The sequence below is a fragment of the Eptesicus fuscus genome, chromosome 20 (genome assembly GCF_027574615.1).
Source record: "Eptesicus fuscus isolate TK198812 chromosome 20, DD_ASM_mEF_20220401, whole genome shotgun sequence".
Lineage (NCBI taxonomy): Eukaryota > Metazoa > Chordata > Mammalia > Chiroptera > Vespertilionidae > Eptesicus > Eptesicus fuscus.
In genome coordinates this window covers 40,349,623-40,375,384 of record NC_072492.1, presented here as the reverse complement: position 1 = coordinate 40,375,384, position 25,762 = coordinate 40,349,623, and the positions used below count along the sequence as shown (strand labels likewise).

General features: G+C 37.4%; 1 protein-coding gene across 3 annotated transcripts in view; it reads right to left on the bottom strand.

Annotated features, from left to right (window-relative positions):
• SPOP (speckle type BTB/POZ protein) overlaps positions 1-25,762 on the bottom strand; it is a 74,741-nt gene that overhangs the window by 27,767 nt on the left and 21,212 nt on the right. The window contains exon 2 of one of the 3 annotated variants that reach the window (XM_028128686.2): positions 8,493-8,544. The exons of 1 other annotated variant lie outside the window; for it this stretch is intronic. The gene's annotated coding sequence lies outside the window, so the exon portion shown is untranslated. Of the gene's footprint in view, positions 1-986; positions 1,061-8,492; positions 8,545-25,762 lie in introns of those variants that run through there. One more of the 3 variants, XM_054709542.1, reaches the window with a different exon arrangement.

Genomic DNA, 25,762 nt, shown 5'->3' with positions numbered 1-25,762 from the left:
TTGGTTGCGGGCACATCCCCAGTGGGGGGGTGTGCAGGAGGCAGCTGATCGATGTTTCTCTCTCATCGATGTTTCTAACTCTCTATCCCTCTCTCTTCCTCTCTGTGAAAAATCAATAAGATATGTTTAAAAAAAAAGATTACAGGAATAAGATTGTAGGATATAGTAGATTGATCCATGATATAGTAGATTGATCCATGTCATTGTTCAGTGGGCTGAAAATAGCCAAATACGGGCAATTTCATGTGGTTCAACATAATACACAAACATGCACAAGTTAGATGACTGGGAACATAGCTTCTTGTCAAAGAATGGTTTATTAGGGACTTTTTAAAAGCCTGTCGCTTTTTTTTTCTTTTGGTTTAAAGACTTGTACAGTTTCCAAGTAAGGAAAAATCCCAATGTCGTAACTATTTTAAACCTGAGAGACGTTTGCATTTTCCAAACAGAAGAAGCCAAAAGGATTGTTGACAATTAAGGGAAGGAGAGAGAAAGGGAGGGGGAGAGAGAGAAGAAACTAAACTATAGAAAGATTTGGGTATACTCATTTTTGCGAAACTGATGTGACTTCAAAGGAGGGTTTGTGACTCTTCTGTTACAGTGTCTTCAATCATATATGGCCCAGGTGGTAATAACTTCTCTCTCATTACCCCAAGGACAGATTATTATAGGTCATACTGACTTTCTCTGTTGCAACGTTTGAATGACTTTTGAATATTTATTATACGTAAACTTTTTTTAGTTCAATCTAGTATAACCAAATACTAAATGCACTTTTTAAAAATTTAGAGATACTTCTTAAAATAAAACTAAGAGTCATCAAAGAGAGACCTCAATCAGCAAAGGAAATATCTGGTTTCTCTTATGTCCCTTACCATGTTCTTTATAAAATCTGTAAGTTATCCCTGGCTGGTGTGCTCGGTGGTTAGAGCATTGGCCCATGCATGGAAAGGTCAAGGGTTCAATTCCCAGTCAAGGGCACGTACCTGGATTGCAGGTTCAATCCATGCCTTGGTCCGGCACGTTCAGGAGGCAACCAATCAATGTGTCTCTCTCACATTGATGTTTCTTTCTCTCTCCTTCTCCCCTCCCTCCTTCCCTCTTCCACTCTATCTAAAAATCAATGGAAAAAAACATCCTAAAGTGAGGATTAACAACAACAAAATTTATAAGTTAACTTCTTTTTTTTTAAATTGAGATATAAACTGACATATAACACTATGTTTGTTTTTGAAATCTTTAAGAGGTATTTAGTATTAAGTGAATCTAAAGATCAATGAGAAAAAAGTCAATAGCCTAAAAGAAAAATGGGTAAAGAACAGCCAATAGTTTACAGAAATGCAAATACCAATGGTTCTTAAATATGTGAAAATATGTTCAACTCTCATTCATAATAACATAAATGCAAATTAAACTGCACATTGATTCACCCAGTGAGTTGGCAAAGATCAAAATGTTTGATAATACTTGCCCAGGGTAAGAAGAACATTTCTGATTAGAGCATAAATTGTTACAATCTCCATGAAGAGAAATGTGTATCAGAATGAATAAAAAATGCATATACTCTTTGATCCAGCAATTCCACTTCTAGAAATTTACCCTACTATATGATAAATATAAAATGTTTCTCACTATAGCACTATTTGTAATCACAAAATAGAAACAACCTAAAAGTCTATGAACAGGGGATTAGATTAAATTATGATACAGATAGGCAATGTAATAAGCATCTGTTTTTAATAAAAAGGAATGAGGCCCTAGCTGGTTTTGCTCAGTGGATAGAGCATTGGCCCTCAGACTGAAGGGTCCGGGTTTGATTCCACTCAAGAGCATGTACCTTGGTTTCAAGCTTGATCCCTGGGCCTGGTCGGGGTGTGTGTAGGAGGCAACCCATTGATGTTTCTCTCTCTGTCTCTCCTCTTCCCTTCCACTCTCTCTAAAAATCAATGGTGGGAGAAACCAAGATGGCGGCATAAGTAAACACCTAAACTGCTGCCTCGCACAACAATTTCAAAACTACAACTAAAAGACAAAATGGACATCATCCAGAACCACAGGAAGGCTGGCTGAGTGGAAATTCTACAACCAGAAGGAAAGAGAAAAGCACACTGAGACTCAGAGGAGCTTCAGAAGGCAGAGATATGGAGGCCCATGTGCGGAGAGGGCTGGCAACTGAGTACGCGGCTGGCTTTCTCAATCAGGAGGGAGACAAAAGCTCCCGACGGCTCTGAACTCCAGTTCCGGGTGAGACTCTGGGGACCCAGACTCATTAGGGGAGAAACTGGACTGTCTGGCAGTGGGCAAAACTCGAGGGCAGCTTTCTCTCAGAGGTGCTTGCAGCAATTACCGTGGGACATTGAGACCCAGGGGCCTCTAGGGCAGGGCTGAAGGGAAGCCATTGCTGTCTGCTCTGCCCTGAGACTCCACCCCATCCAAGCTGAGCACAGAGGCTTTTGCAAGTCTTGTCTCATAAGGGTGACCTCAGCACAGAAGTTCTCCCAGCATAGACACAGCTGATCCTCACAGCCAATTGGCCTGGAGGTCAATTCCTCCCAGTGATACCAACAACAATCAAGGCTTAACTACAACAAGACTGTGCACACAGGGGTGCACCAAGAGTGTCCACCTCAGGTAACTGGGGAGGCTGAGCCATTGGGCCCTATAGGACACCCAGCACACAAAACCACTCTATCAACTCAGGGAAGCAGCCAAAATGCTGAGACAAAGAAACAGGTCACAAATGAAAGAAATGGAGGAAAGCAAACGACCGGATATAGAGTTCAAAACCACAGTTATAAGGTTTTTCAAGAATTTTCTAGAAAAGGCCGATAAATTTAGTGAGACCCTCGAGGATATGAAAAAGGACCAACTAGAAATTAAGCATACACTGACTGAAATAAAAAATAATATACAGAGATCCAACAGCAGACTAGAGGATCGCAAGAATCAAGTCAAAGATTTGAAATACAAAGAAGCAAAAAACACCCAACCAGAAAAGCAAAAAGAAGAAAGAATCTAAAAATATGAAGATAGTGTAAGGAGCCTCTGGGACAACTTCAAGCATACCAACATCCGAATTATGGGGGTGCCAGAAGAAGAGAGAGAGCAAGATACTGAAAACCTATTTGAAGGAATAATGACAGAAAACTTCCCCCACCGGGTGAAAGAAATAGACTTACAAGTCCAGGAAGCGCACAGAACCCCAAACAAAAGGAATCCAAAGAGGACCACACCAAGACACATCATAATTAAAATGCCAAGAGCAAAAGACAAAGAGAGAATATTAAAAGCAGCAAGAGAAAAACAGTTACCTACAAGGGAGCACCCATACGATTGTCAGCTGATTTCTCAACAGAAACTATGCAGGCCATACGGGAGTGGCAAGAAATATTCAAAGTGATGAATATCAAGAACCTACAACCAAGACTACTCTACCCAGCAAAGCTATCATTCAGAATTGAAGGGCAGATAAAGAGCTTCACAGATAAGAAAAAGCTAAAGGAGTTCATCACCGACAAACCAGTATTATATGAAATGCTGAAAGGTATTCTTTAAGAAGAGGAAGAAGAAAAAGGTAAAGATACATATCTATCAACAAGTGAATCTAAACAACAAATACATATCTATCAACAAGTGAATCTAAAAATCAAATGAATAAAAAATCTGATGAACAGAATAAACTGGTGAATAGAATCAGGGGCATAGAAAGGGAGTGGACTGACAATTCTCTGGGGGGAAAGGAGTGTGGAGGGTGCGGGAAGAGACTGGACAAAAATTGTACACCTATAGATGAGGACAGTGGGGGGGGGTAAGGGCAGAGGGTGGGGTGGGAACCAGGTGGAGGGGAGCTATGGGGGAAAAAAGAGGAACAACTGTAATAATCTGAACAATAAAGATTTATTTAAAAAAATAAAATAAAAATAAAAATCAATGGAAAAATATCCTCGGGTAAGGATTAACAAAAAAAAATTTAAAAATTTTAAAAAGGAAGGAGGAAGCTCTTTCTATTTAAAGGGGTAAAGCTATCTGTTTTAACATATATTTTTAAAAGATATATACAGTATAGGTAAAGCTAGAGACATTGGTTACTTTCAAGGAAAGAAACTGGGTACTTGGTTGGGAAGGAGAATTTCCATTGTATTCCCTTTTGTACTTTCTGAATTTTTAACTATGTGACTATATTACCTTTTCAAATAATAAGTTAAAAATTTTAAAGGAATAAGCAGCATTTAAAAATAAATTTTCTAAGTTATGAGACGGCTTCTAAATCTGACCCTTATGAGAGACAAGACAGGAATTCTTCAGTGGCTTCCCCTGCTATCCGAATAAAATGTACCTTCTGTCATCACTGCCAAGGCCTCATTGCACCTCCCTGACCTCATCTAACACTTAGCCTTCTCAAGCACCATGCCAGCCACTCAAGCCATTAATTCGATTTGGTGAACACATCAGGCTCTTTCCTCTACCTGAAAAGCTCTTTCTTCCCTCGGTTCTTTTCATAGCTGGCTCCCTTTTGTCTTTTAGATATTCTATCAAATGTAATATCCTCAGAGAGGTCTTCTCTGACCATCTGATCTAAAGCCCACTTCTAGTCCATTCCTTTCTTCATATTACCCTGTTTTATTTTCTTCTTTATTAACACCATCTGAAATTATTGTTTTAATTTTTTTTACTTGTCTATTGTCTTCCCCACTAGAAGTTAAGCTCAATGAGAGAAGAGCATCCCCCTGTGCCTAATGGTATAGTAGGCACTCAATAAATATTTGTTCCTGGCAAGTGTGGCTCAATGGTTGAGCATCAACCCATGCACTGAGAGGTCCCCGGTTCGATTCCCGTTCAGGGCACATGCCTGGGTTGCAGGCTCTATCCTGGGTGGGAGTTGTGCAGAAGGCAGCCGATCATTGCTTTCATCAATGTTTCTATCTTTCTCCGTTTCCTTTCCTCTCTCTCTAAAATCAATAGAAATGTATTAAAAAGTAAATAAATATTTGTTAATAAAATTGTTGTTGAATAACTAGACTCACTGTCTTGAAATCCTAGCTTTTCCTTAACGAGCTCTAGTTAAAATGTTAAAGTTTGGGAGTTGCTGAATGAATAACAGCATAGGAACCCAGGCATACTTTTAAAATAATAGAACATTAAACAAAGAAAATTATCAGTTGCTCTCACACCAATTTTAAAGAATTAATACATTCCAAAACTACACTCTTCTTTGATTAAAAAAAATCTAAGGTTTTTATTTATTATGTAAATATATAAAAATATATGTACATACACACGCACACAAATACATACCTTAAAACATATCTAGATACATAACTAAGTTTTTCCTATACCAGACTAAGATGTAGAACATACTTTCTGCCACAGCCAAATATTTATCTAATTAAGAGTTGAATTGCTCTTGCAACTGTTGTATATAAGGAAAACTCAGAAACAAGCATAGTATTATGTATGCATGTCAATACCTTTAAGATCTTCCCAGTTTACAGATATCTTTTAGACAAGCATAGAATCTAAAATGATTGTGAGGATTAGATATGCTTTTATACCTGAAATGGTTATTTTTCCTTCTCCTCACTCTAAGTGTTATAAGATATGAGTCTTATGGACTAGCCTGGCTAGTAAGGCTCATCCAGACAAAGTCAGAATGAACAAGAAGGTACATGAATTTCAACTCATAGAAAGTAGTGAGATAACCAACAAACGCTCCCACCGACTCCCAAACCTCAGTGTGTGCTGGCTGTTTACAGTCGTACTGCCCTTTTCTAAGGTTATAAATAACTACAAAGTGTCCCTGTCCCCAAGGAGACCTTAGCAGCCAGCTCAAAGGTTAAAATATGGAATAATTTTCACTTTGGATGCAACTTTTCCAGGTAGCAAAATAATCAAAGAGCAGAAAAATGTATTGCCAATTTAAGTTAAGGTCTGGGGAATCATTCCCTTCCACTGAAAACTATCCATTATGTGCGAGTTGTTGACATAGACATAATAGCCTAATTCTCTACCCCAAAAATACGTGCAGGGGCAATGCAATGCATGCTCTGCTGCATGTGCAGAGGTCTCTCCTGGAAAGAGACAGGCAGATGCGACTCAATAGCCTTGTAGAACTGTGTCTCCTTAGACCTTAAAAAGACTTTTTGAGTTTCATTTTTGCTTTTAATTTAAATACAAATTACTATTGAGCTAAATATATCTACAAAACAATGGAAGAAAAAAATCCTGTCTCCACTTGGATGGAGGACACAGCAGAATAAACCATGGCTACAACCACCACAGATTTCACAAGACCTGGCTTAAAACCATCAGGTGATGTGCTGCTCTTAATTAGAACCCTGCTAGGAAAAAGAAAAACTCCTCCAACTGCTTTTTTTAAAAGGCAGATAGGGTTCATCAGATTAAGCTTCTCCACACATTACTTTCAAAATCCATCATTTGGGAGATGTCTGAAATAGAACGACATGAATCCAAATCAGCAAACAAATCTGATTATAACAGGGCTATTTCACTTCAAAGTGGATCTCAGTTCCAAAGGAAAACACCTTTAGAAATGAAGTTGGATAGGCAAAACTAAACAATCAACAACTCCAATCTTTTCAAAAATTATAACAACATGTTAATTCAACGGAATGGCCTGGGTGAAAATCTCTAAGGCCACAAAGAGCAAAGTTAGGAAAGATGAAGATTTTAACACATCCCACATGTTATCAAAGATTTCTCCTCTAGGTTGAGAAAAATTATTCTAAAACAAGAACTGGAACAGAATTATTAAAAAGAAAGAAGGGGTGGGAAGGGGAAAGGAAGGAGAGGAGGGGGAGAAGTGAGAGAGGGAAAGAAAACCTTATGGCTAAGAAGATTCTATTTCTATATAATTATATTCCCAAAGTTGTTTTAAGATTTGAAAGGCTTTTCACCCTTTCCCTTCCACTACAACTATGAGGAACCTTATAAAATCCAAATAGTAAACAGATGAAAGGCTTGGCACTAATACAATTCAAGTGTGTCCAATCTGCAAGGACCTCAAAAACAAGAGTCATTTTATGAAACAAATAGGGAGAGGTTGCATAACCCACAGGTTCCTCTAGCCTTTATAGAAGCCAAATTCAACATGTGGTTCTCTGTGGCCATCTATACTTTAGCCAAGCCATTTAAAAGTATTTCTTGCTAACACAATCTGGCTATAGAAAGGGCCCAAAGAATGCATATCAAAGAAGAAAGGCTAAGTTCGTCTTAAGATATACAATTTAGAAGCTGAAAAAGCTCACTATGCTCCAGAGGATTTGGTATATTTACTACATGGGCAATCAATTTTCTTCAGCATTAACTACTGTAATACTATCTAGTTTAAAAAAATTATTTTAACAGAATTCAGTATTTTCTGGAGCTACCTCTTTATGAGAGACACCTAGACCTCCCTCTAACTATAAGAGACTGAGGTATACATATGCTTTCATCTTCTCCTTTAACTATGGCCTTAACTAAAGAAATCTGATGACTGTTTACATGAACCCATGCTCCTTGCCTAGCAAATATTGGCAGAAAATAAATTCTCTCTTCTTCTAAAGTTATGAAAATAAGTCCATTTCTATGTAAATGGTAAGGTTCTAACTAAAATAAATGGAACAAAGAATGGGCAGGAAGTTCTCAGCTTTAAATGTTCATTCCAAAATTCATGACACAAGGAAAAAGTAAAACCACACAGGCAGACAAAACAAGGGAAAGTTAGACAGAATTTCCTGCCTCCCAATGATTTGTGTCAGAATTTAGATTAACAAGCAATAACACCTGTTTTACCCACTAAAACACTGTAAAAACATACTTAAGCATTTGAGGCAAGAATCTCATACCATAAAGTAAAAGTTTTAAGATGCTAGCCAGAATGGTAGAAAGATTTTTTAAAGTTACCCACAAAAAGATGGGTTCTAAGAGTACATACAACATAGGCAATCTGCTCAACATCAAACTCCTTTTATAGAGTAAAATGAAGCCCATGAATTGCTTTAAGGTACCTCCTTTTGTAAACTGCAATTCTAATTTCCCTGAAGATCTTTTCTTGGGAGAAACATAATCTTACTCTAAGGTTTCAAAATCATGCATTATCAACTGTTGATTAAAAATTTAAATCCAAACATCTTTTCTCCTCTCCACCATCATTATATAGCCTAATCCTATCTGTATATAACAGTCACCAGAAGAATAACTCTAGTTTACTCCAGGGATGAATATTTAGAATAAAACTTCTCTTGAAGGCACTTACAAAAGTGTTTCTTTCACAGTCTATAATGCTCGTGTGTTTTTTTTTAAATACCACCCTACATGCTTACCTTTTTTGACTTCCAACTTTACATACCATTTGCACTGAAATGAAACAGTAGATTGATTGCACTCGAGATGTGCATTTTTTAAAGTCATGGTAAATATTTCTCTGCATTTCATTCCACTTTTTTCCTCATCTTAAGCTATATTTAAAATAAAACTATGTGAAAACTTACCAAGTTAAGTCAGTAGTAGGAAGACCAATTTGTCTTGTCTAACAGGAAATCTCTGTTGGAAATAGAGATGATGAATCAGACTTAACTAGATTCTGAATCTCATACAAGTCCTTACTTTGGCTATTTTGCAATAGGGAAATCTTACAAAAGCAGGTGTACATTTGCTAAGATTTACAAGTCAAATTACCATTCTTATATCTGTAGTCCTGAGTGATCTATTTTTTTAGTGATCTTTCAAAAAGATAATACTTAGAAATTAAAGTCAGGAAAATCCAAAGCTAATTATTCTAATGAACTGGCCTATGAATGTAGCAAAATGAAATAAGTGGCTTGCCCCACAATAACATGAGAGGAGTGATCACTTTTGCCAGCTCCCTCACAAAATATTGAAAGAATTACTATCAAGTTTTTATGTAAAATACCCCTTTAAAAAAAGTGTTCTGTAGGTCAATTACACCAAAACAAGATGCATTTTAAACAAAGCCATGGTTCCTATGGTTTTGATAAACAGTTGTAACACTGAGGTTCCTGTTGAAGACTGGTGAGGTAACTTGGCTAAACACCACCATTGCACCACCTAATAATCTAGCGTATCCTACAAAGTGACTCAAAATAGAAACAGGAATAAGAGCGGGTGCAAGGCTTCAGGAGCCTCATGTAGGCATAAAATTCTGGTGCTATCTTCCCTTTTGCAGGAAAAGAAATACTGCATATATTGGGGATAATTCCTTAAAAATGGCATCTTTTCCTGAAAATGTAAACATTATCTTTAACTGTTACACTGGTACAAATGAATTTCTCTTATTTTGGTAAACCAAATCTGGTTATTATCAGTAATGGAATGAGCCCTCACCAAAAATTGTCTTAAACTACTGATATTAAAATAGGACAATCATGATCAGAAGATTTAAGAGTAGCAAGAGTCAGGCTGAATTCATTTAATTAATATTTATTGAACACTAACTGTGCAAGGCATTATTTGAGATACAGTGGTTTCAAAACACACATACATCCCAAAAAAAACATAGACAAGGTTCCTGATCTTCTGAGGGTATAGACAGATAACATGCCTTTAAGACTTTATAAGTAACTACTCCTTAGGCAGAAGTTATCATCAAACTTAAATAAAAATGCTCTGAATATCTATGTTTCTTAAAGTCAAAACCTTTAGTCCTTTTCATGTTCTCTCTCTCTCTCTCTCTCTCTCTCTCTCTCTCTCTCTCTCAAGTTTAAGGTTTTGGTTTCTCAGTTAATTTGCTAGAATGAACATTTTTAGACCCAAAGGATTAGCAAAATTTAGAGTCTGACAATACTGGTAAGGATTAGGAGGAACAGGGATACTCTCACACTCCTGGTAGGACAAATTAGTACAACCACTTTGGAAAAACTGTTCATTAACTAATAAAACTAAAGATCCAGCAATTTCACTCTCAAATATGGCCCAGAGAAACTCCTCCTGCACATTTCCATCAGCACACACATAAAAAAAAAAGTTCATAGCAGTAGTATTCATAACGGCCAAAAACATCATCAACCCTAGAATGGCTACATATATTCAAATAATATGATGCTATATGCAATGAAATTAAACTATAGTTCTATATAATAACATGGATGAAAGTTACAAACATACTATTTAGGTCTGAAAGAAGACACAAAAGAACACTTACAGTATTATTCCATGTATATAAAGTTCAAAAGCAGACAAAATTAAGCTATATGGTTTGCAATGAAACCTAGATAGTAACATCACAAAGTAAGGATATAATTATCATAAATGTCAGACTAGTCATACCTCTGAGCAAAAGTGTGGTTTATAAGCTAGGAGAGGCACACAGCAAGCTTCTTCAGGATGTAGCAATGATATATTTCTAGGTCCTATTGGTGGTTATATAGGTACTTGTTTTTTATAATTAATCTTTATACAGTTATGTTTTGTGTATTTCTGTTATGTTTCATAATTAAAATCTTCAAAACATATGTTAAAATAATCTAAGAGTGTACATACAGTTGACCCTTGAACAACACAGTTTTGAATCGCATGTTTCTGACTATAAAAGTAAAACATACTTTTTGGGGCCACTTATGAACAGATTTTTTTTCAAAAATACTACAGTATTTTTTCCCTGTGATTTTCTTTCTTTTTTTTTTTTTTTAAATATATTTTATTGATTTTTCACAGAGAGGAAGAGAGAGGGACAGAGTCAGAAACATCCATGAGAGAGAAACATCGATCAGCTGCCTCCTGCACCCCCCGCACTGGGGATGTGCCCGCAACCAAGGCACATGCCCTTGACCGGAACCGAACCCGGGACCCTTGAGTCCGCAGGCCGACGCTCCATCCACTGAGCCAAACAGGCTTCGGCTCTGTGATTTTCTTAACATTTTTTCTCTTGCTTACTATAGTGTAAGAATACAGTATATACACACATAACATACAAAATATGTATCCACTGACTGTTATCGGTAAGGCTTCCTGTCAACAGTAGCCTATTAGTTCAATTTGGGGGGAGTAAAAGTTATACATGGATTTTCAACTGCATGGGAGAATTGGTGCCCGTAAACTCTGCATTGTTTAAGGATCAACTATGTGTGTGTTTAAATTTTATTTACATATTTACTTACTAAATATATTTATTTAATACTTATTATAAATAATATCTATTTCTTCCAATGTCTAAGAGTAAATAAATGTCTTGCACAATATACCCTTCCCCCCCAAGACAATTTAGGATGAGAACTGGGTAACAGAGTAGGGCTACTCAGAAAGGAATACCTACAGACAGGCTTTCTTACTATACTTGCTTTCTTTGAGTTTATATGCAATAACACTTAAGATCTGTATTTCAAGAACATTTTCAATGCAGACACAAACATTTAAATCTATGTATGTATGACTACCCGTCAGGAGCCATTACTGAATACCCGAAGTATTGTAAGAAATAAACAAAAGCTTCTGAAAAAGCAAAGCCAGGATACAAGTATATTTTGGTATTACCGTTTTAGTTTGTGGCCTCTGATGAAACCTCCAATGACTTCCCATCTCACTCCGAGTAAAAGCCAAAATCCTGACAATGGCTTAAAGGCCCAGCACAATCTGGACGTCATTAACCTCTCCTGCCTCATCTCCAATTACATTCTCCTGAGCTCACTATGTTTCAGCCACACTGCCCTTCTTTGCTCTCGTTCCTCAAACAGAATAGGCTCGTTCCTGTCTCAAGGTTTGTACGTGGCCTTTCTCTACGACTCTTCCCTGAGATATTCTCTTGACACACACCCTCCCCATTATTGGGTCTTTCCGTAATGGTCACCATCTCTGTGAGGCCTACCCTGACACACTAAAAAATGTAATCCCCACCCCTATAGCCCCAATAGGTACTCCTCCATTCCTTTTTTCTATAGCACTTAAAGACATCTACCTTATTGTAGTTGGAATGTAAGAAGGGAGACTCTTGTCTATTTTGCTGCTGCACCGTCAGTGCCTGGCACATGGGAGGCCAGAAATAAATACTTATTTAATAAATGATTGAATTAATTTCCTTTTCTTTTGGATTTCTATCCTTGAAAGATTAAACAATAACTCCATACACTCCAAAAAACAAAGTTTCCTCTTTCTTATGTCAAAATTAATAAAGTTTGTTTTACTAACAAGTTTCAGGTTTGTGTTCTTATTAATATTAACGAGTCACAGGTAAGATTTATATAAAGTTGATATAAATGAAATTATATTTCCCCTAACAAATGTGCAGTGCCTGTTTTAACAGCAATGCTGGGAGAGCCCAGAGACACAAGGACTCCCCTGAATTGCTGGTGCAGGGACACAATGGCATAATCACTGTGGGAACTGCCTGATAAGATACAGCATGAAGACTGAGTGATTGCTTCTTTTTGTTATATTTGTTATATTTGTTATATTTGCTTCTATTTGCTATACTTTTTGTTATTTTTCAGTTCTTAAAAAAAAAAAAGCATGTTTTACTTTTATAATCAGAAAAACAGGTGTTTTAAAATTTTTGCAAATAAAATATAATTTCAAGAAGCTCTTTACATTATATTTTTACTAACACAGAAACAATAAAGGCTCCTGTTGTATATCTAGATGAAATAGCCCAAGAAGGAAACTATAGTTAGAAAAAAAATTATTTTTGAGTTAGGCACTAAATTTTTATGGAGTTTCCAGAGTAGAAGGGAAAACAAAACTCCATGGTGTTAGCATCCCATACAAGAATATGATTTTTTTCTAAAGAAATATTTAAAATAGGTACATTTCTACACAGCATAAAATGTGGGACTGATGTGATAAAGTGCAGGTAAGGAACTCCATTCAAACTTAGTGATTACAATGGCATAAGGAGGACAATTCACTAAAGAAAGTCTACGGGGTGACAAGTTAAAGTTGGAGTAAGCCTAGATCCAAAGGTTACTTTCCAACCAGAATAACTTGTGACCTGAACCATCTCTTAAGGCATAATAAATCTTAGAAAAAAAATACATAGCCATCTCATGTTGTATAATTATATTTATTACTAAGATTTCCATTTTAAGTTTTATCAATTGTTTTTAAAAATATGTAGCACATAAATTCTTCTCAAATTCTTAACATTGTTGATATATTCATGAGGTGAATCTACCATTAATATACATTCATATATGAGGTGGCTGCCCAAACTAGTTAAGGAATTCCTATTCAAATACTTGCAGCTGGCAGAGTGTATTATTAGAGAAGAGTAACAGTTTTCATTTGTAACACTTCAGCATTCCAACTGCTCAAAGCTCTGAATAGAATCCACCTTTAAGTGGGAGGAGAAATATGGAATATAAAAATTAAAAATATACTCAGCCTCACAATAATGAATAAAAGCATAGTGGATTAAAGACTCCAGAAAAAAATTATAAATGAAAAACACTGGTCATTGAAACATATGGTCCCAGATTAAAATTTACCTGTAATAATTCTAATCTAAGGTGAAAGTTTATATTTTATTAAATGCTTAATTTGGCTAAGAACGCTCCAAGAACTCTTCATAAATATCGACTATGTTTGGATTATGCTGAATTTATAAGGTGACACAAGAATTGCATGAACTTGCCCTAGCTGGTTTGGCTAAGTGGAGCGTCGGCCTGAAGACTGAAGGGTCCCAGGTTCAATTCCAGTCAAGGGCACATACCTGGGTTGCGATCTCAATTTCCAGTAGGGGGCATGCAGGAGGCAGCCAATCAATGATTCTCTCTTCTCATGGATGTTTCTATGGCTCTCTCTCCCTCTTCCTTCCTCTCTGAAATCAATAAAAATATATATTTTTTAAAAAGAACTGGATGAACTGGATTGGAGCTAGGCCTACATTTAGTGGGCAGGGAATACTGTAGGAGTTAAAAAAAGTAGTAAAAGAAAACAGAGGGGAGAAGGGGAAACGGTGAGTAATTACAGACATCTATGAAAAACAGCTATTGTATATGAGACAATAAAATCACAAAATATTAACATGCAAGGGTTGCCAAATTTATCATATTCCAAAAGGAATCCATAGGAAAAGAAATTTTCAGAGCCTCTGGCCCTAGTAAAAGAAGACTGTTGGGTGGTGGGCACACAGTGCAATATGCAGATCTTCTAACATAGAAATCCACACCTGAAACCTATATGATCCTATTAACCATGTCACCCAATAAATTTAATTTTTTAAAAAGATTTGCATTCCAAGTTTTGGAAGATTCTCCTCATTACTCCCTCTCCCTCAAATGATCCCTCCTTCTCCTCAAAGTGCTAGACCAAGTGGAAGAATTCAAATAAAAAAATACTTAGAACAGAATCAAAACACCAAAGCAATAACAACCAAAAGGAGAAGGAGGAGGAGGGAGTGGAGGAGAAAACCATAAGGGATATGTATAAGGTTTTTGTTCACTAGAGTTTTGTTTTTAATGGCAAAAAAATGAAAACAATTTATATATCCATCAAAGGGATTTGGGGAAACTGTGAAACAGTCATACAGTGAAATAAAAATAAAACAGGTAAAATGAGGGACCTCGATCTATATATATTCAGATGAATAGATGTTGAAAAACAAGAATAAAGGGGAAAAAATGACTTCCATAGAATTTATTTATATATTTATACACACATTTATGTATTTCACACACACTGCGCTGGAGGAATGCACACGGAATTTACGGTAACAGGTTGTCTCTGGGGAGCTAGGGTGAGAAAAAGAACTGAGAAAGTGGAAAAAAAGGGGGGGCTTCAGCTGAAGGTGTTTGTCACAATCTCTCTACTTGTTTGGTTTTCTAAAAAAACTTTTCAAAAACAATGAATTCAGAGGAAAAAGTAAATTAGAAAAGCTTTGAAAAATCGACATCAGAGCAATATTTCAAACAGACAATACTGCAATCAGAATCAAACAAACAAAAAAAGCCAACGAATTCAGCCCTTATCTTCTCAATAATGAAAAGTCCAGCTTTTGTTGGTAAAATATTTTTCCTGGTTGATGGGAATTACATAGCACTAGGGTTATTTGAAAAGGGAGATAGTAAACAGACTGACTTCATGTACTGCAGTAAAAACGTACATTTTAAATAAAAATAATACTACCATAGCATCCCAGCATATCCTCAGAGAGGCTGAAATCCTCACACTGAACCGTGTTTCCACAAAGTGCCTTCTTTACTTTCTAACCTTCTAACCTCTGTAGGACCTCTGTTCTGTTCTCCCTTCTAACCTCCTGTAGACTTGTCCTCCATCTTTCCCTCATTTTATTTTTTATTTTTTTTATATTTTATTGATTTTTTTACAGAGAGGAAGGGAGAAGGATAGAGAGCTAGAAACATCGATGAGAGAGAAACATCGACCAGCTGCCTCCTGCACACCCCCTACTGGGGATGTGCCCGCAACCAAGGTACATGCCCTTGACCGGAATCGAACCTGGGACCTTTCAGTCCACAGACCGACGCTCTATCCACTGAGCCAAACCGGTTTCGGCATCTTTCCCTAATTTTACTTATGCCCCTCTTTAAGGACCAATCCCTACTTCTTTAATCACCTCAAATTTTAATACCTATTTTAAAAAAAACTTGAGACTTTCTGAAATGATTTAAGCTTTTTCTCTTCTTTCAAATATGTTTTCCCTCCCTATTCCTTTACTTTTTCAACCCCAACCTGTTTTTCCCCTTCCATTCTCTTGCTGACCAACAGTTGCCTTCAACTGCTAGCAAGCCTCTGGCATGTTGATAAATTTCACTTCTTAAGGAAAAGATATTCCCAAGTAAACCAAACAAAATCCCACTCCACAGCCCAAAGGTCAAGTAAAGGGGGAAAAACTAAAGTAAAAAATACTAACCATATTTTCCTGCCTTTCATTTTGACATTATGGCGAGGGATAAAGTTCTAACTACCTAATGGAAGAGCAAAACCAAACTTGCTTGCACATTTTATCATCTTTATAGCATTTAAATGTATCTGGAGTCCTCTGTTGCACAAGGCACTTGGGTTAAGAATAATAAAGCCACTTAGAATAGGTATATACAGTTGAGTACTATAGCCTAGTAGAAAGATAACCTCAAGAGTTACAGTAGAGGTACAACCCATACACTCCCGTCACATCCTCCTGATCTTTAAAAAAAAAAAAAGTCCAAGGTCCTTTTTGTTAAAAGCTTTAAGCTATATAAGCATTCTCTCACAAGCAAGTGGTATTCAGCGCTTCATAGTCTTCAAAGTACTTTGACATTCATGATCTTATTTGGGATTTTAAACAGCTCTGTGAGGCATGCAGGGCAAGTATTTTACAAATAAGGAAACAGAAGCTCAGAGGTTACAATCTGTCACGGTCACACAGCTATTAAAGGGTTTGAGTTCAGAACTTAAATCTTTCAACTCCTAATCCAATCCTATCTAATAATAGACAAATATGCAAATTGATCATACCTCCGACACACCCACAAGCCACACCCACCATCCAATCAGAGCGAGTATGCAAATTAACCAAAACCAAGATGGCTACAGCCACAGAGAGCAAGGTTTCCTAGGTAACAGAGGAAGCCAAGCTTTCCACCAGCCGTTGCAGGCCTAAGCCTCCACTCAAGCTACAAAGTTTCGATTATAGAAGGTAAACAAATTCAAACAAATGGCGGCAGAATGGAGCTGAGAGAGCAGGCCAGAGTTGCCGCCGGCAACAGGGGAAGCAAAGCTTTCCGCACACCCTGGCCGGGCCCACCCCGCTTAAGGCAACAAAGTTTCAATTATAACCCCAACACAAATGGCTGCTGGCCTCGGAGGGAGCCCCAGGATTGGCTCCACTCCAGGCTACAAAGTTTCAATTGTAGAAGGAAAATAAATTCCAGATACCAGGGCCTCTGCTTGCGTTGCCAGGGGGCGTGGCACGCCTGCAAACCACCACAGGCCCCTCGCTAAGGCCGCCCCATGGCCCAAGGGAACCCCACCCTGATCAGGGACACCCTTCAGGGCAAACCAGCTGGCCCCCACCCCTGTACCAGGCCTCTATCCTATCTAATAAAAGAGTACTATGCAGATTGATCATCACTGCAACACACAATACAGCTGCCCCCATGTGGTCAAAGATCCTGCCTCCATGTGGACACAGATGGCCACCACAAGATGGCCAGCAGGGGAGGGCAGTTGGGAGGCACCCGGCCTGCAAGGGAGGGCAGTTGAGAAGGACCAGGCCTGCAAGGGAGGGCAGTTGGAGGTGATCAACCCTGCAGGAGAGGGCAGTTAGGGGTAACCAGGCCGGCAGAGGAGGGAAGTTGGGGGCAAACAGGCTGGCAGCAGAGTGGTTAGGGGGTGATCAGGCTGGCAGGCAGAAGCGGTTAGGGGCAATCAGCAAGGCAGGCAGGCAAGCAGTTGGGAGCCAGCAGTCCTGGATTGTGAGAGGGATGTCCAACTGCCCGTTTAGGCCCGATCCCTGGGATCGGGCCTAAACGGGCAGTCGGACATCCCTTGAGGGGTCCCAGATTGGAGAGGGTACAGGCTGGGCTGAGGGACAACCCTCCTCCATGCACGAATTTCGTGCACCAGGCCTCTAGTAGTTTATAATTCATGTGACTAGGTGATTCTTAGATCAGATAGTCTTTTACTCAACATACAGAATTTGAAAAATATCTGATACGAAAAAAAAAATATCTGATACGAAGACATTCATACACCCCAGCTTCCAATTCCAATTTCATTTTCAAGTGGCAATTCTGTCGAAAAGTATGCTCTTTGTTCTAATGAATTCTATGCACCGTTATTAATGGAGACCTGGGCAAACTGTTGATAGGCTCATGCCTATCTGCTTTCAAGACTGGGCTGTGAGCACAAATCATAGGTCCTCATACTTTTAGAATGCCTTTCCATGTTTTAGTCCCTAATCATCATTAATTTTAAAAAATAAAATGTCTATTGGTTCTTACATGCCAGAGTAATTTTCTAGTCTGAGTTTCTGAGAATCCAGTGTCTTTTTTTTTTCTCTAGAGATCTCTCTCTTTTGCCATAAGATTACAGAATTTAAAAATACAATTTCTACCATTATTTAACTATACTCATTTCAGATCTCTAACATGACTAAAATACTGAGTGACACCATCTTCTATCCATTTGCTCAACCCAAAACCTTTTTTATTTAAAATCCTCATCCAAGGATATGGTTTTTTATTTATTTTTTTTTATTTTTTTTTTTAAGAGAGAAAGGAGCCCAGCCGATGTGGCTCAGTCGTTGAGCGTCAACCTATGAAACAGGAGGTCACGGTTCGACTCCTGGTCAGGGCACATGCAGGGGTTGTGGGCTCAATCCCCAGTAGGGGGTGTGCAGGAAGTAGCCGGTGGATGATTCTCTCTCATCATTGATGTTTCTATCTCTTCCTCTCCCTTCCTTTCTGAAATCAATAAAAATACATTTAAAAAAAAAAAAGAGAAAGGAAGTGGGGATGGTGTATGGGACAAAGCTCCAACTAACTGAGCCCCCAGCCAAGGCCCAAAACCTATCTTTTCATATGCAATCTATCAGCAAGTCCTGTAAGCTGTCCTGCTCTCTAATATATTCCACACATCTACCCATTTTAGTTTTATCCATTTCTGTCCATTTTCTCTTACCTGAACCAGTGTTAACTGTTTTCTAATTGATCTCCCAGCTTCCTCTATAGCACAGTCTATTCTCCACACAGCAGCCACAATGAACTTTTAAAAAGTAAATCAGATCATGTCTCTCTTCCATTTAACCACACTTAGAATAAAATTCAATATCTTTGCCTGACCCTCTAAGTGCTGGCCTACTATACCAAATTCACCACCTACCCTTCTACATCACTATCTTCACTCCAAACACACTGGCCTTCTTTCTATAAATAAGCCATGCCTGTTTCCATCACAGGGTCTTTGTATTGTTTTCCCTCAGCCTAGAAAACCCTTCTAGATACTCACATTGCTTGCTTCTTGTTATTTTGGTCTTAGCTCAAAAGTCACCTAGTTTACTCTGACTACAGTCAAAAGTAGCAGTTCTACCCACACCTTCTATGAATTTGTTTTATGTGAATTTTTATGTAAATTAATCCGCTACACTGTTTACAGTCTAGAGCCTGATCATCTCTTCTGAGTGCAATTATAATACTGACATTCTGGTCCTGGAAAGCTGAAAACCAGGATGTAGGCAGTGGGGGGTTCTATAAATATAATACTCAGTCAAAGTCAGAAGCTGCACAATGATCTTTTTCTTTTTAGCATCCAACAGAAATTTTCTTTTTCTTTTAAGTATAAAAATTTTTAAACAAAACCATTGTTAATCTTTTTGGAAAATTTTCTATTATATCCATTTATGCTTCTATTTTAAAAAACAATATCAAGCCTCTAGACTCTGTCATTATTTTTTATTTGCCTTAAAGAAATCACCAGTTTTCCTGACCACCAAGCCTTACTCTATAATACATGACTTACTGTCTATCAATTAAAGAAAACATCTAATCATAATGGGACTGGGGATCCAGGACCTGTTTTCCAAGATAAGAAACTGGCTTACAAATAGAAAAATAAAGATAGATATAAGGGCATTTTTGGAGATGGAGATGTAAATAATACCAACAATTTTAACAAATGCCTTATTGAGTGATTTAAAAAAATCAAGAAAACTTGCTAATACTATTTAATTTTTCAAAAGTAAAAGACTGAAGTGATATGAATAAAGTGAGGGGAGTTCTTTGCTATTAGTCTGAATACTCTTTAAGGGCAAGGGACTTGCACCTAGAGCATCCTGTGTTGTGCCTGGCACATACAAGGTGTTCATAAACATCTGGCGAATAAAGAAATTAGTAAAATAATTCTAGAGATATAAAAGGACTTAATGAACACCCAAACGATTTTGTTCTACAGATTAGGAAAATGAACCCCAAAGCAGCTCAGTGGCTTGCCCAATGTAATACAGTATACACAGGAGGCCAAGAGCAGAGCTTAGACCAAAACCCCAGCTATTCTACTATCTCCCTATAGTTACACTGAAAATGCAGGTGCTGGGCTCAAGAATTTCAATGTGGGTAAATGAAAGATAACGCATTAGTAAGAAATAGTCAAACTGTAATTAAGGACATTTGAGTTCAATAATGATTTGAAATGTAAAAAAAAAAAAAAGAACTTGATGAGGCACAATAGTTACCCAATTTGAAGAGTCCAAATGGACCAACCAAATTCTTCTCTCCATTATCAGAAAGGATACAGAAAACACATGTAACACTGACATCCTCCAACCTAGCTTTAAAGTCTTACCTAACCAAATTAAGTCAACTGTCAAACTAATTCCAATAGAAGTAAAATGGTTATACAAACTGGATTCATCCCTAAGTACACAGGGTTACAAACACAAATTTGCAACTCTATTTGTTCTTGGCCCTCTATAACCTTTTCTTCCTTTCAATTCAATCAAAAATTTACTGATTAAAACTGCACAGACATGATTTACTCTGATCCTTAAGATGGGAAAAGGTCTCTTTACTCTATTTCCTAAAAACCCTTTCCTTCAAAAAACAAAGATTCATCTAATCAGCCTAATCAAATTATTATCAAACTAGAGGCCCAATGCACAAAATTCATGCAAAGGGCTCAGCCCTCGCAGCCCTGGCTTCGTCCAGAAGGTCGTCTAAAAGTCATCCAGAAGATCATTAGGCTGTGCAGTCTAATTGGCATATTACACTTTTATTATTATAAAGTATCCATTTTGAGAAAGGCCTATAGATTAAATTTTATTCCCCACCTATAAAATAGTAGACTCACAAGCAAAGATAATTTTTTAAACTTTTTAAAAAATTGATTTGAAAGAAAGAGAGAGAAAAACATCGATGTGAGATGCTTGCTATATGCACCCTGACCAAGGATCGAACCTGTACCTGGGTATGTGCCCTGACCAGGAATTGAACCCACCACCTTCTGGTATACAGGACAATGCTCCAACCAAGCCACACCAGCCAGGGCAAGCAAAGATAGATTTTTATCCTAAGTCCAACAACTAACTAATCTTAACATTAATGTTTCTATTGCTTGAGCCCTAAAGTCAATCAACCATAAAAAATATTCTTTAAATGCAATTTGGATGTCCAGTCCCATGTTGAACTACCAGCCTCATTACTACAGATTTCTTTAGAATGACTTTCCAATCAGTTGATTTGAATAAAGAGAAAATGTTTCTGGCCTTAAAGAGCCAGGAAAAGACTTAACTTATAATTAAAAGAAAAACTGCTCATATTTTCAAGAACTGAGAAATTCTCAATATATAAATTTTCCTCCTTTAAAAAATATACTACCATCTTTTACAGAAGATATTGATAGGAAATAAATTTTGCTTTTAAATAGCAAGTCACTTTGAAGTCACAAAAATTAGATGAATATTAGATGAACAAAAACTCAATAAAGCCAATTTTACAAATCTAGAATAGTCAGGTATTCAAACAAAAAAGGGAAGCTTTGTACTCTAAACACAAATTCACTTCAAATACTAAATACTTACAGAACTCATAAATAAATTCAGTGTTAGGGGATCGAGTCTTCAAAGTTCCAATATGTGGGTAAGAGTTACCACTACCACTTTATCTTTATTGCCAGAGAAGATAGTGACTTGAAGAAATGTTAAAAAAAAAAAAACACAACTTTGAAAGGTCAACATTTTATTGGGTCTTCCAAAATCAATTCTTTGCAATAAGAAGAGGACATCATTTAAATAAACTGTTAGACTAAGAATAGAACAAATCAATATATTCTTAAGCTTTTGTAGTCCTCAGGACCTGAACTCTAGCACAAGCTTTGTAGATACTTTCTGAAATCTGAGCTTGCCTTATTGCTTTCCTTCCATTCCTCCCTTCCTTTCTTTCCTCACCTGAGGATATATATTTATTAATCTTTAGAGAGAGAGGAAGGGAGAGAGAGAGAAACATTGATGTGAGAGAGAAACATCAATCCCCTGCCTCCTGTACACGCCCCAGCTACAGGATCGACCTAGGTATGTGCCCTAACCGGGAATCAAACCCGAAACATTTTGGTGCACAGGATGACGCTCCAACCAACTGAGCAACCTGGCCAGGCTGAGTTTTCTCATCTTTAAATTGAGGGAAACTGTCCAAGAATCTCTAAGGTCCCTTCCAGAGCTAGAGTTTTATGTCCCTTTGGAAATACTGTTAAAATTATACCTGCCTCTCTTCATGTATGCTTTTTAAAAACTAAAAACAATACATATAGCATACATAATTCAAAATTATAGACACCCAAATCCAGACAACAAATCCCTTTTCCAAAGCCTAAAGATAACCACTATTTTCTATTCTCAGAAACATACAAAAACCACATAAAACCAAAAAGGGGGCATGTACCAGCAAACTAACTAACTCTCTCTCTCTCTCTTATATTCCCTTGTAGGCACACATACACCTTATTTTTTCTAAAGTTTGCAAAGAATTCTAGTGTACACTAATGTGTGGTTTTCAGGATTTTCCTACTGCAAGTAATGTAGCAAACAGGTATATCTAAATATAAGTGCAAGCAAGACCAAGAACCTGTGCATTGTTCATTTTGATAGATATTACCAAAATGCCCTACAAAATGTTGTTCCAATGACACATATTCCCCACATAAGTGCCTGATTCCCCACACTTTTGAGCATCTACCATCTTAATACACACTTTTCATCCAGTATGATTAGAGACAGAGAGACATAAACAAACCTTTAGGCAGAAGAGCCAGTGAGACTAGACCCCCAAAAAAAGAAAAAAGAAAAAAGGCCAGAAATTAGTCTTTCATTAATTAAGTGGGAAAACTCCAGTCAAAAATATACCAGAAATAATATGTGGTACTTGTCTGTGTACAAGATTTATGTGTAGCTGTTTCCTTCAGATGTTTGTAAAAGAAGATATTGATAGAAAATAAATTTTGGGGGTGTGGAGAGGAAACACAAGGAGAGTAGGTGAGCAACTTGTATTGCAGATTTTACAATTCCAAGGAGACTCAGTTCTGTCTTAGATCATGATATGGATTAATAACATGTATGAATAAATTCCTCTACATATAACCTGGCCACTTTTATCCAGAGATGATTATCAGCACAGTAAAAAGTCAACTTAATTCCTTATCTTTATCACTGGCAAAGGATTCCTATTCAGCCTTTACCTAAAATTAATTGGAATAGTGCATGATTCCAGAGGTTATAAAAGTGTTAATAAAGCACATAGGAAACAACTCTTGCTATATTTTAAAAATGTTTTTTATTTAACAATTGGAATAATGCCTAGCATGCTGTACTAAGTAACTGTTAAGTTATTCACACTATCCACTTTGAAAATTACTATCTTCATTTAACAGTAACTATTTCCAAAGGACCATGTGAACATCAGGCAACTCTAGGAATATATGTATCTGTATGTGTATGAACTTGAGTATGTATGTGTGTATGTATGGGAGAATACATTAAGTTTCTAAAAATAAAATAAATATAGACAAACATTCTCATTTTACTGTCCTATAATTTGCTATTACAGCTGACCCTTGCACAACATGGCTTTGAACCTCATGAGTCTACTTATAAGCAGAATGTTTTCAATAACTATACAGTTGGCCCTCTGTATCCCCAGGTTTCACATCCCCAGATTCTGTGGATGCGGAAAGCCAAGTCTATCCATTGCTCTACACCATTTTATATAAGGAACTTGAGCAGCCTAAGATTTTGGTTTCTACCCACGAGGGTCCTGAAACCAATCCCCCACAGATACTGAGGGATGAATGTAGTTAAGTTTTTGGGGAATCAAACTTATATATGGATTTTTGACTGTGTGGGGATCAGTACCTCTAACGCCACATTGTTCAATGGTCAATTGTATAAGTATTTATTATATCTTCAGTTGTAGTATGTTATCACGTTTTGGAGGGAGAGTCCAAATTATACTTTTTGTGTTTGGAGTCCAAATTATACTTTGGTCTTTCTCTAAAATGTGAAAAAAAATTAATTTATAATCAGGGAAATGCAGTATATTTAATGCAGTATGTTTGTTTCCAGCAAAAGCTCCATCTAATTTTATAAGAAAAGTGGGAAAATACAATTTAGGAACACTCAATATGAGATTATTCCTAGTACATTATATCTTCTCCTCACCCAAGTAAACCAACCAACCATACCCAGCACTAATTCTCTTAAGAAAACTGCCCCCAATTTCTTCTATTATCAGAGGATCAATTTAAAAAACTCACAATTTTAAGCATCTACAGGAAGCACTCAGAATCAAGGTAATCCTTATGTATACCGACACAGAAAACTAACCAACCACAGAAAGTCCTATGTTGAGGGCCAGGAGCACCTCTTTTATTGATTTGTTTTAGATAGAGAGATAGAGATAGAGATAGAGATAGAGATAGAGATAGAGATAGAGATAGAGATTTAGGGATAGAGATTTAGAGATAGAGATAGAGATAGAGATTTAGGGATAGAGATAGAGAGAAATAGGGATAGAAACACTGATTTTTTGTCCCATTTATTTATGCATTCACTGACTCTTGTATGTGCCCTGACTGGAGATCATACCCACAACCTTGGTGTACTGGGATGATGCTCTAACCAACTTAGCTACTGGCCAGGGCCAGAAACATCTCTTTTAAAATGAACTGGCCTTGCCCTAGCCTTGGCTCAGTGGATAGAGTGTAGGCCTGTGGACTGAAGGGTCCCGGGTTCAATTCCGGTCAAGGGCACATGCCCGGGTTGTGGACTCCATCCCCAGTAGGGGCGTGCAGGAGGCAGCCATTCAATGATTCTCTTTCATCACTGATGTTTCTATCTTTCTCCCTCTCCCTTCCTCTCTAAAATCAATAAAAATATATTTAAATTTTTTAAAAAAATAAAATGAAGTGGTCTTCTCAACCCTTGTTCTGATTACATCACAAATGATCAATGGGACCCAATGCCAAACACTGGACTCAGAGCACATAATTCCAATAAGGCATCAACCTGGAAAGGGAGTGGGGAATTGAACTAAATGGGACACAAAGTCAGATAAAAGGGCTACTTGGTGCCCTGGCCGGCTTGGCTCAGTGAGCATCGGTCTGCGGACTGAAGGGTCCTGGGTTCGATTCCGGCCAATTGCACATGCCTGGGTTGCGGGCTCGATCCCCAGTAGGGGGCGTACAGGAGGCAGCCGAATGATGATTCTCTCATCATTGATGTTTCTTTCTCTCTCTCTCTCTCTCTCTCTCTCTCTCTCTCTCTCTCTCTCTCTCTCTCTCTTTCTCTCTCTCCTTCTCCCTTCCTCTCTGAAATCAATAAAGAAATATACTTCACACAAAAAAAGGAGGGTTACTTGGCAAGGGTCCAGCCTATGACATTATCAAAAAGTCATCTGGGAGGTCCCTAAATTCTAATATTAATGAAGAAATCCTTACCTGTAGGAATATGATTTGAATAGGCCCTTTAAGATTGATTGATTGCAGCTGAAGAAAAAGTCGTCTAAGGTGCTAGCAAATTCTACTGAATGGAGTTCAATGTCCTGTCTACCAGACTGAATTCCACAGATTTGTAGATAAAAATTTTAGGTTAGGAGTTTTCAAACAAAATTATACATCAAAGAAAAACAAATATTCCAATCACATAAAGAGGCAGGCCTCAGACTAAAATGAAATAATTCCGTCCTTCAGTACCATCCACTGTTTCCAAGACATACAATCTGTTTCTTGGACTTGAGATTGGTATTAAGTGGCAATGGATGAAGGAGAAAATAAACGACTACTTGAAATTAATCCAAAAATCAAATCTAAAAACATCCAATTTAACACTGAG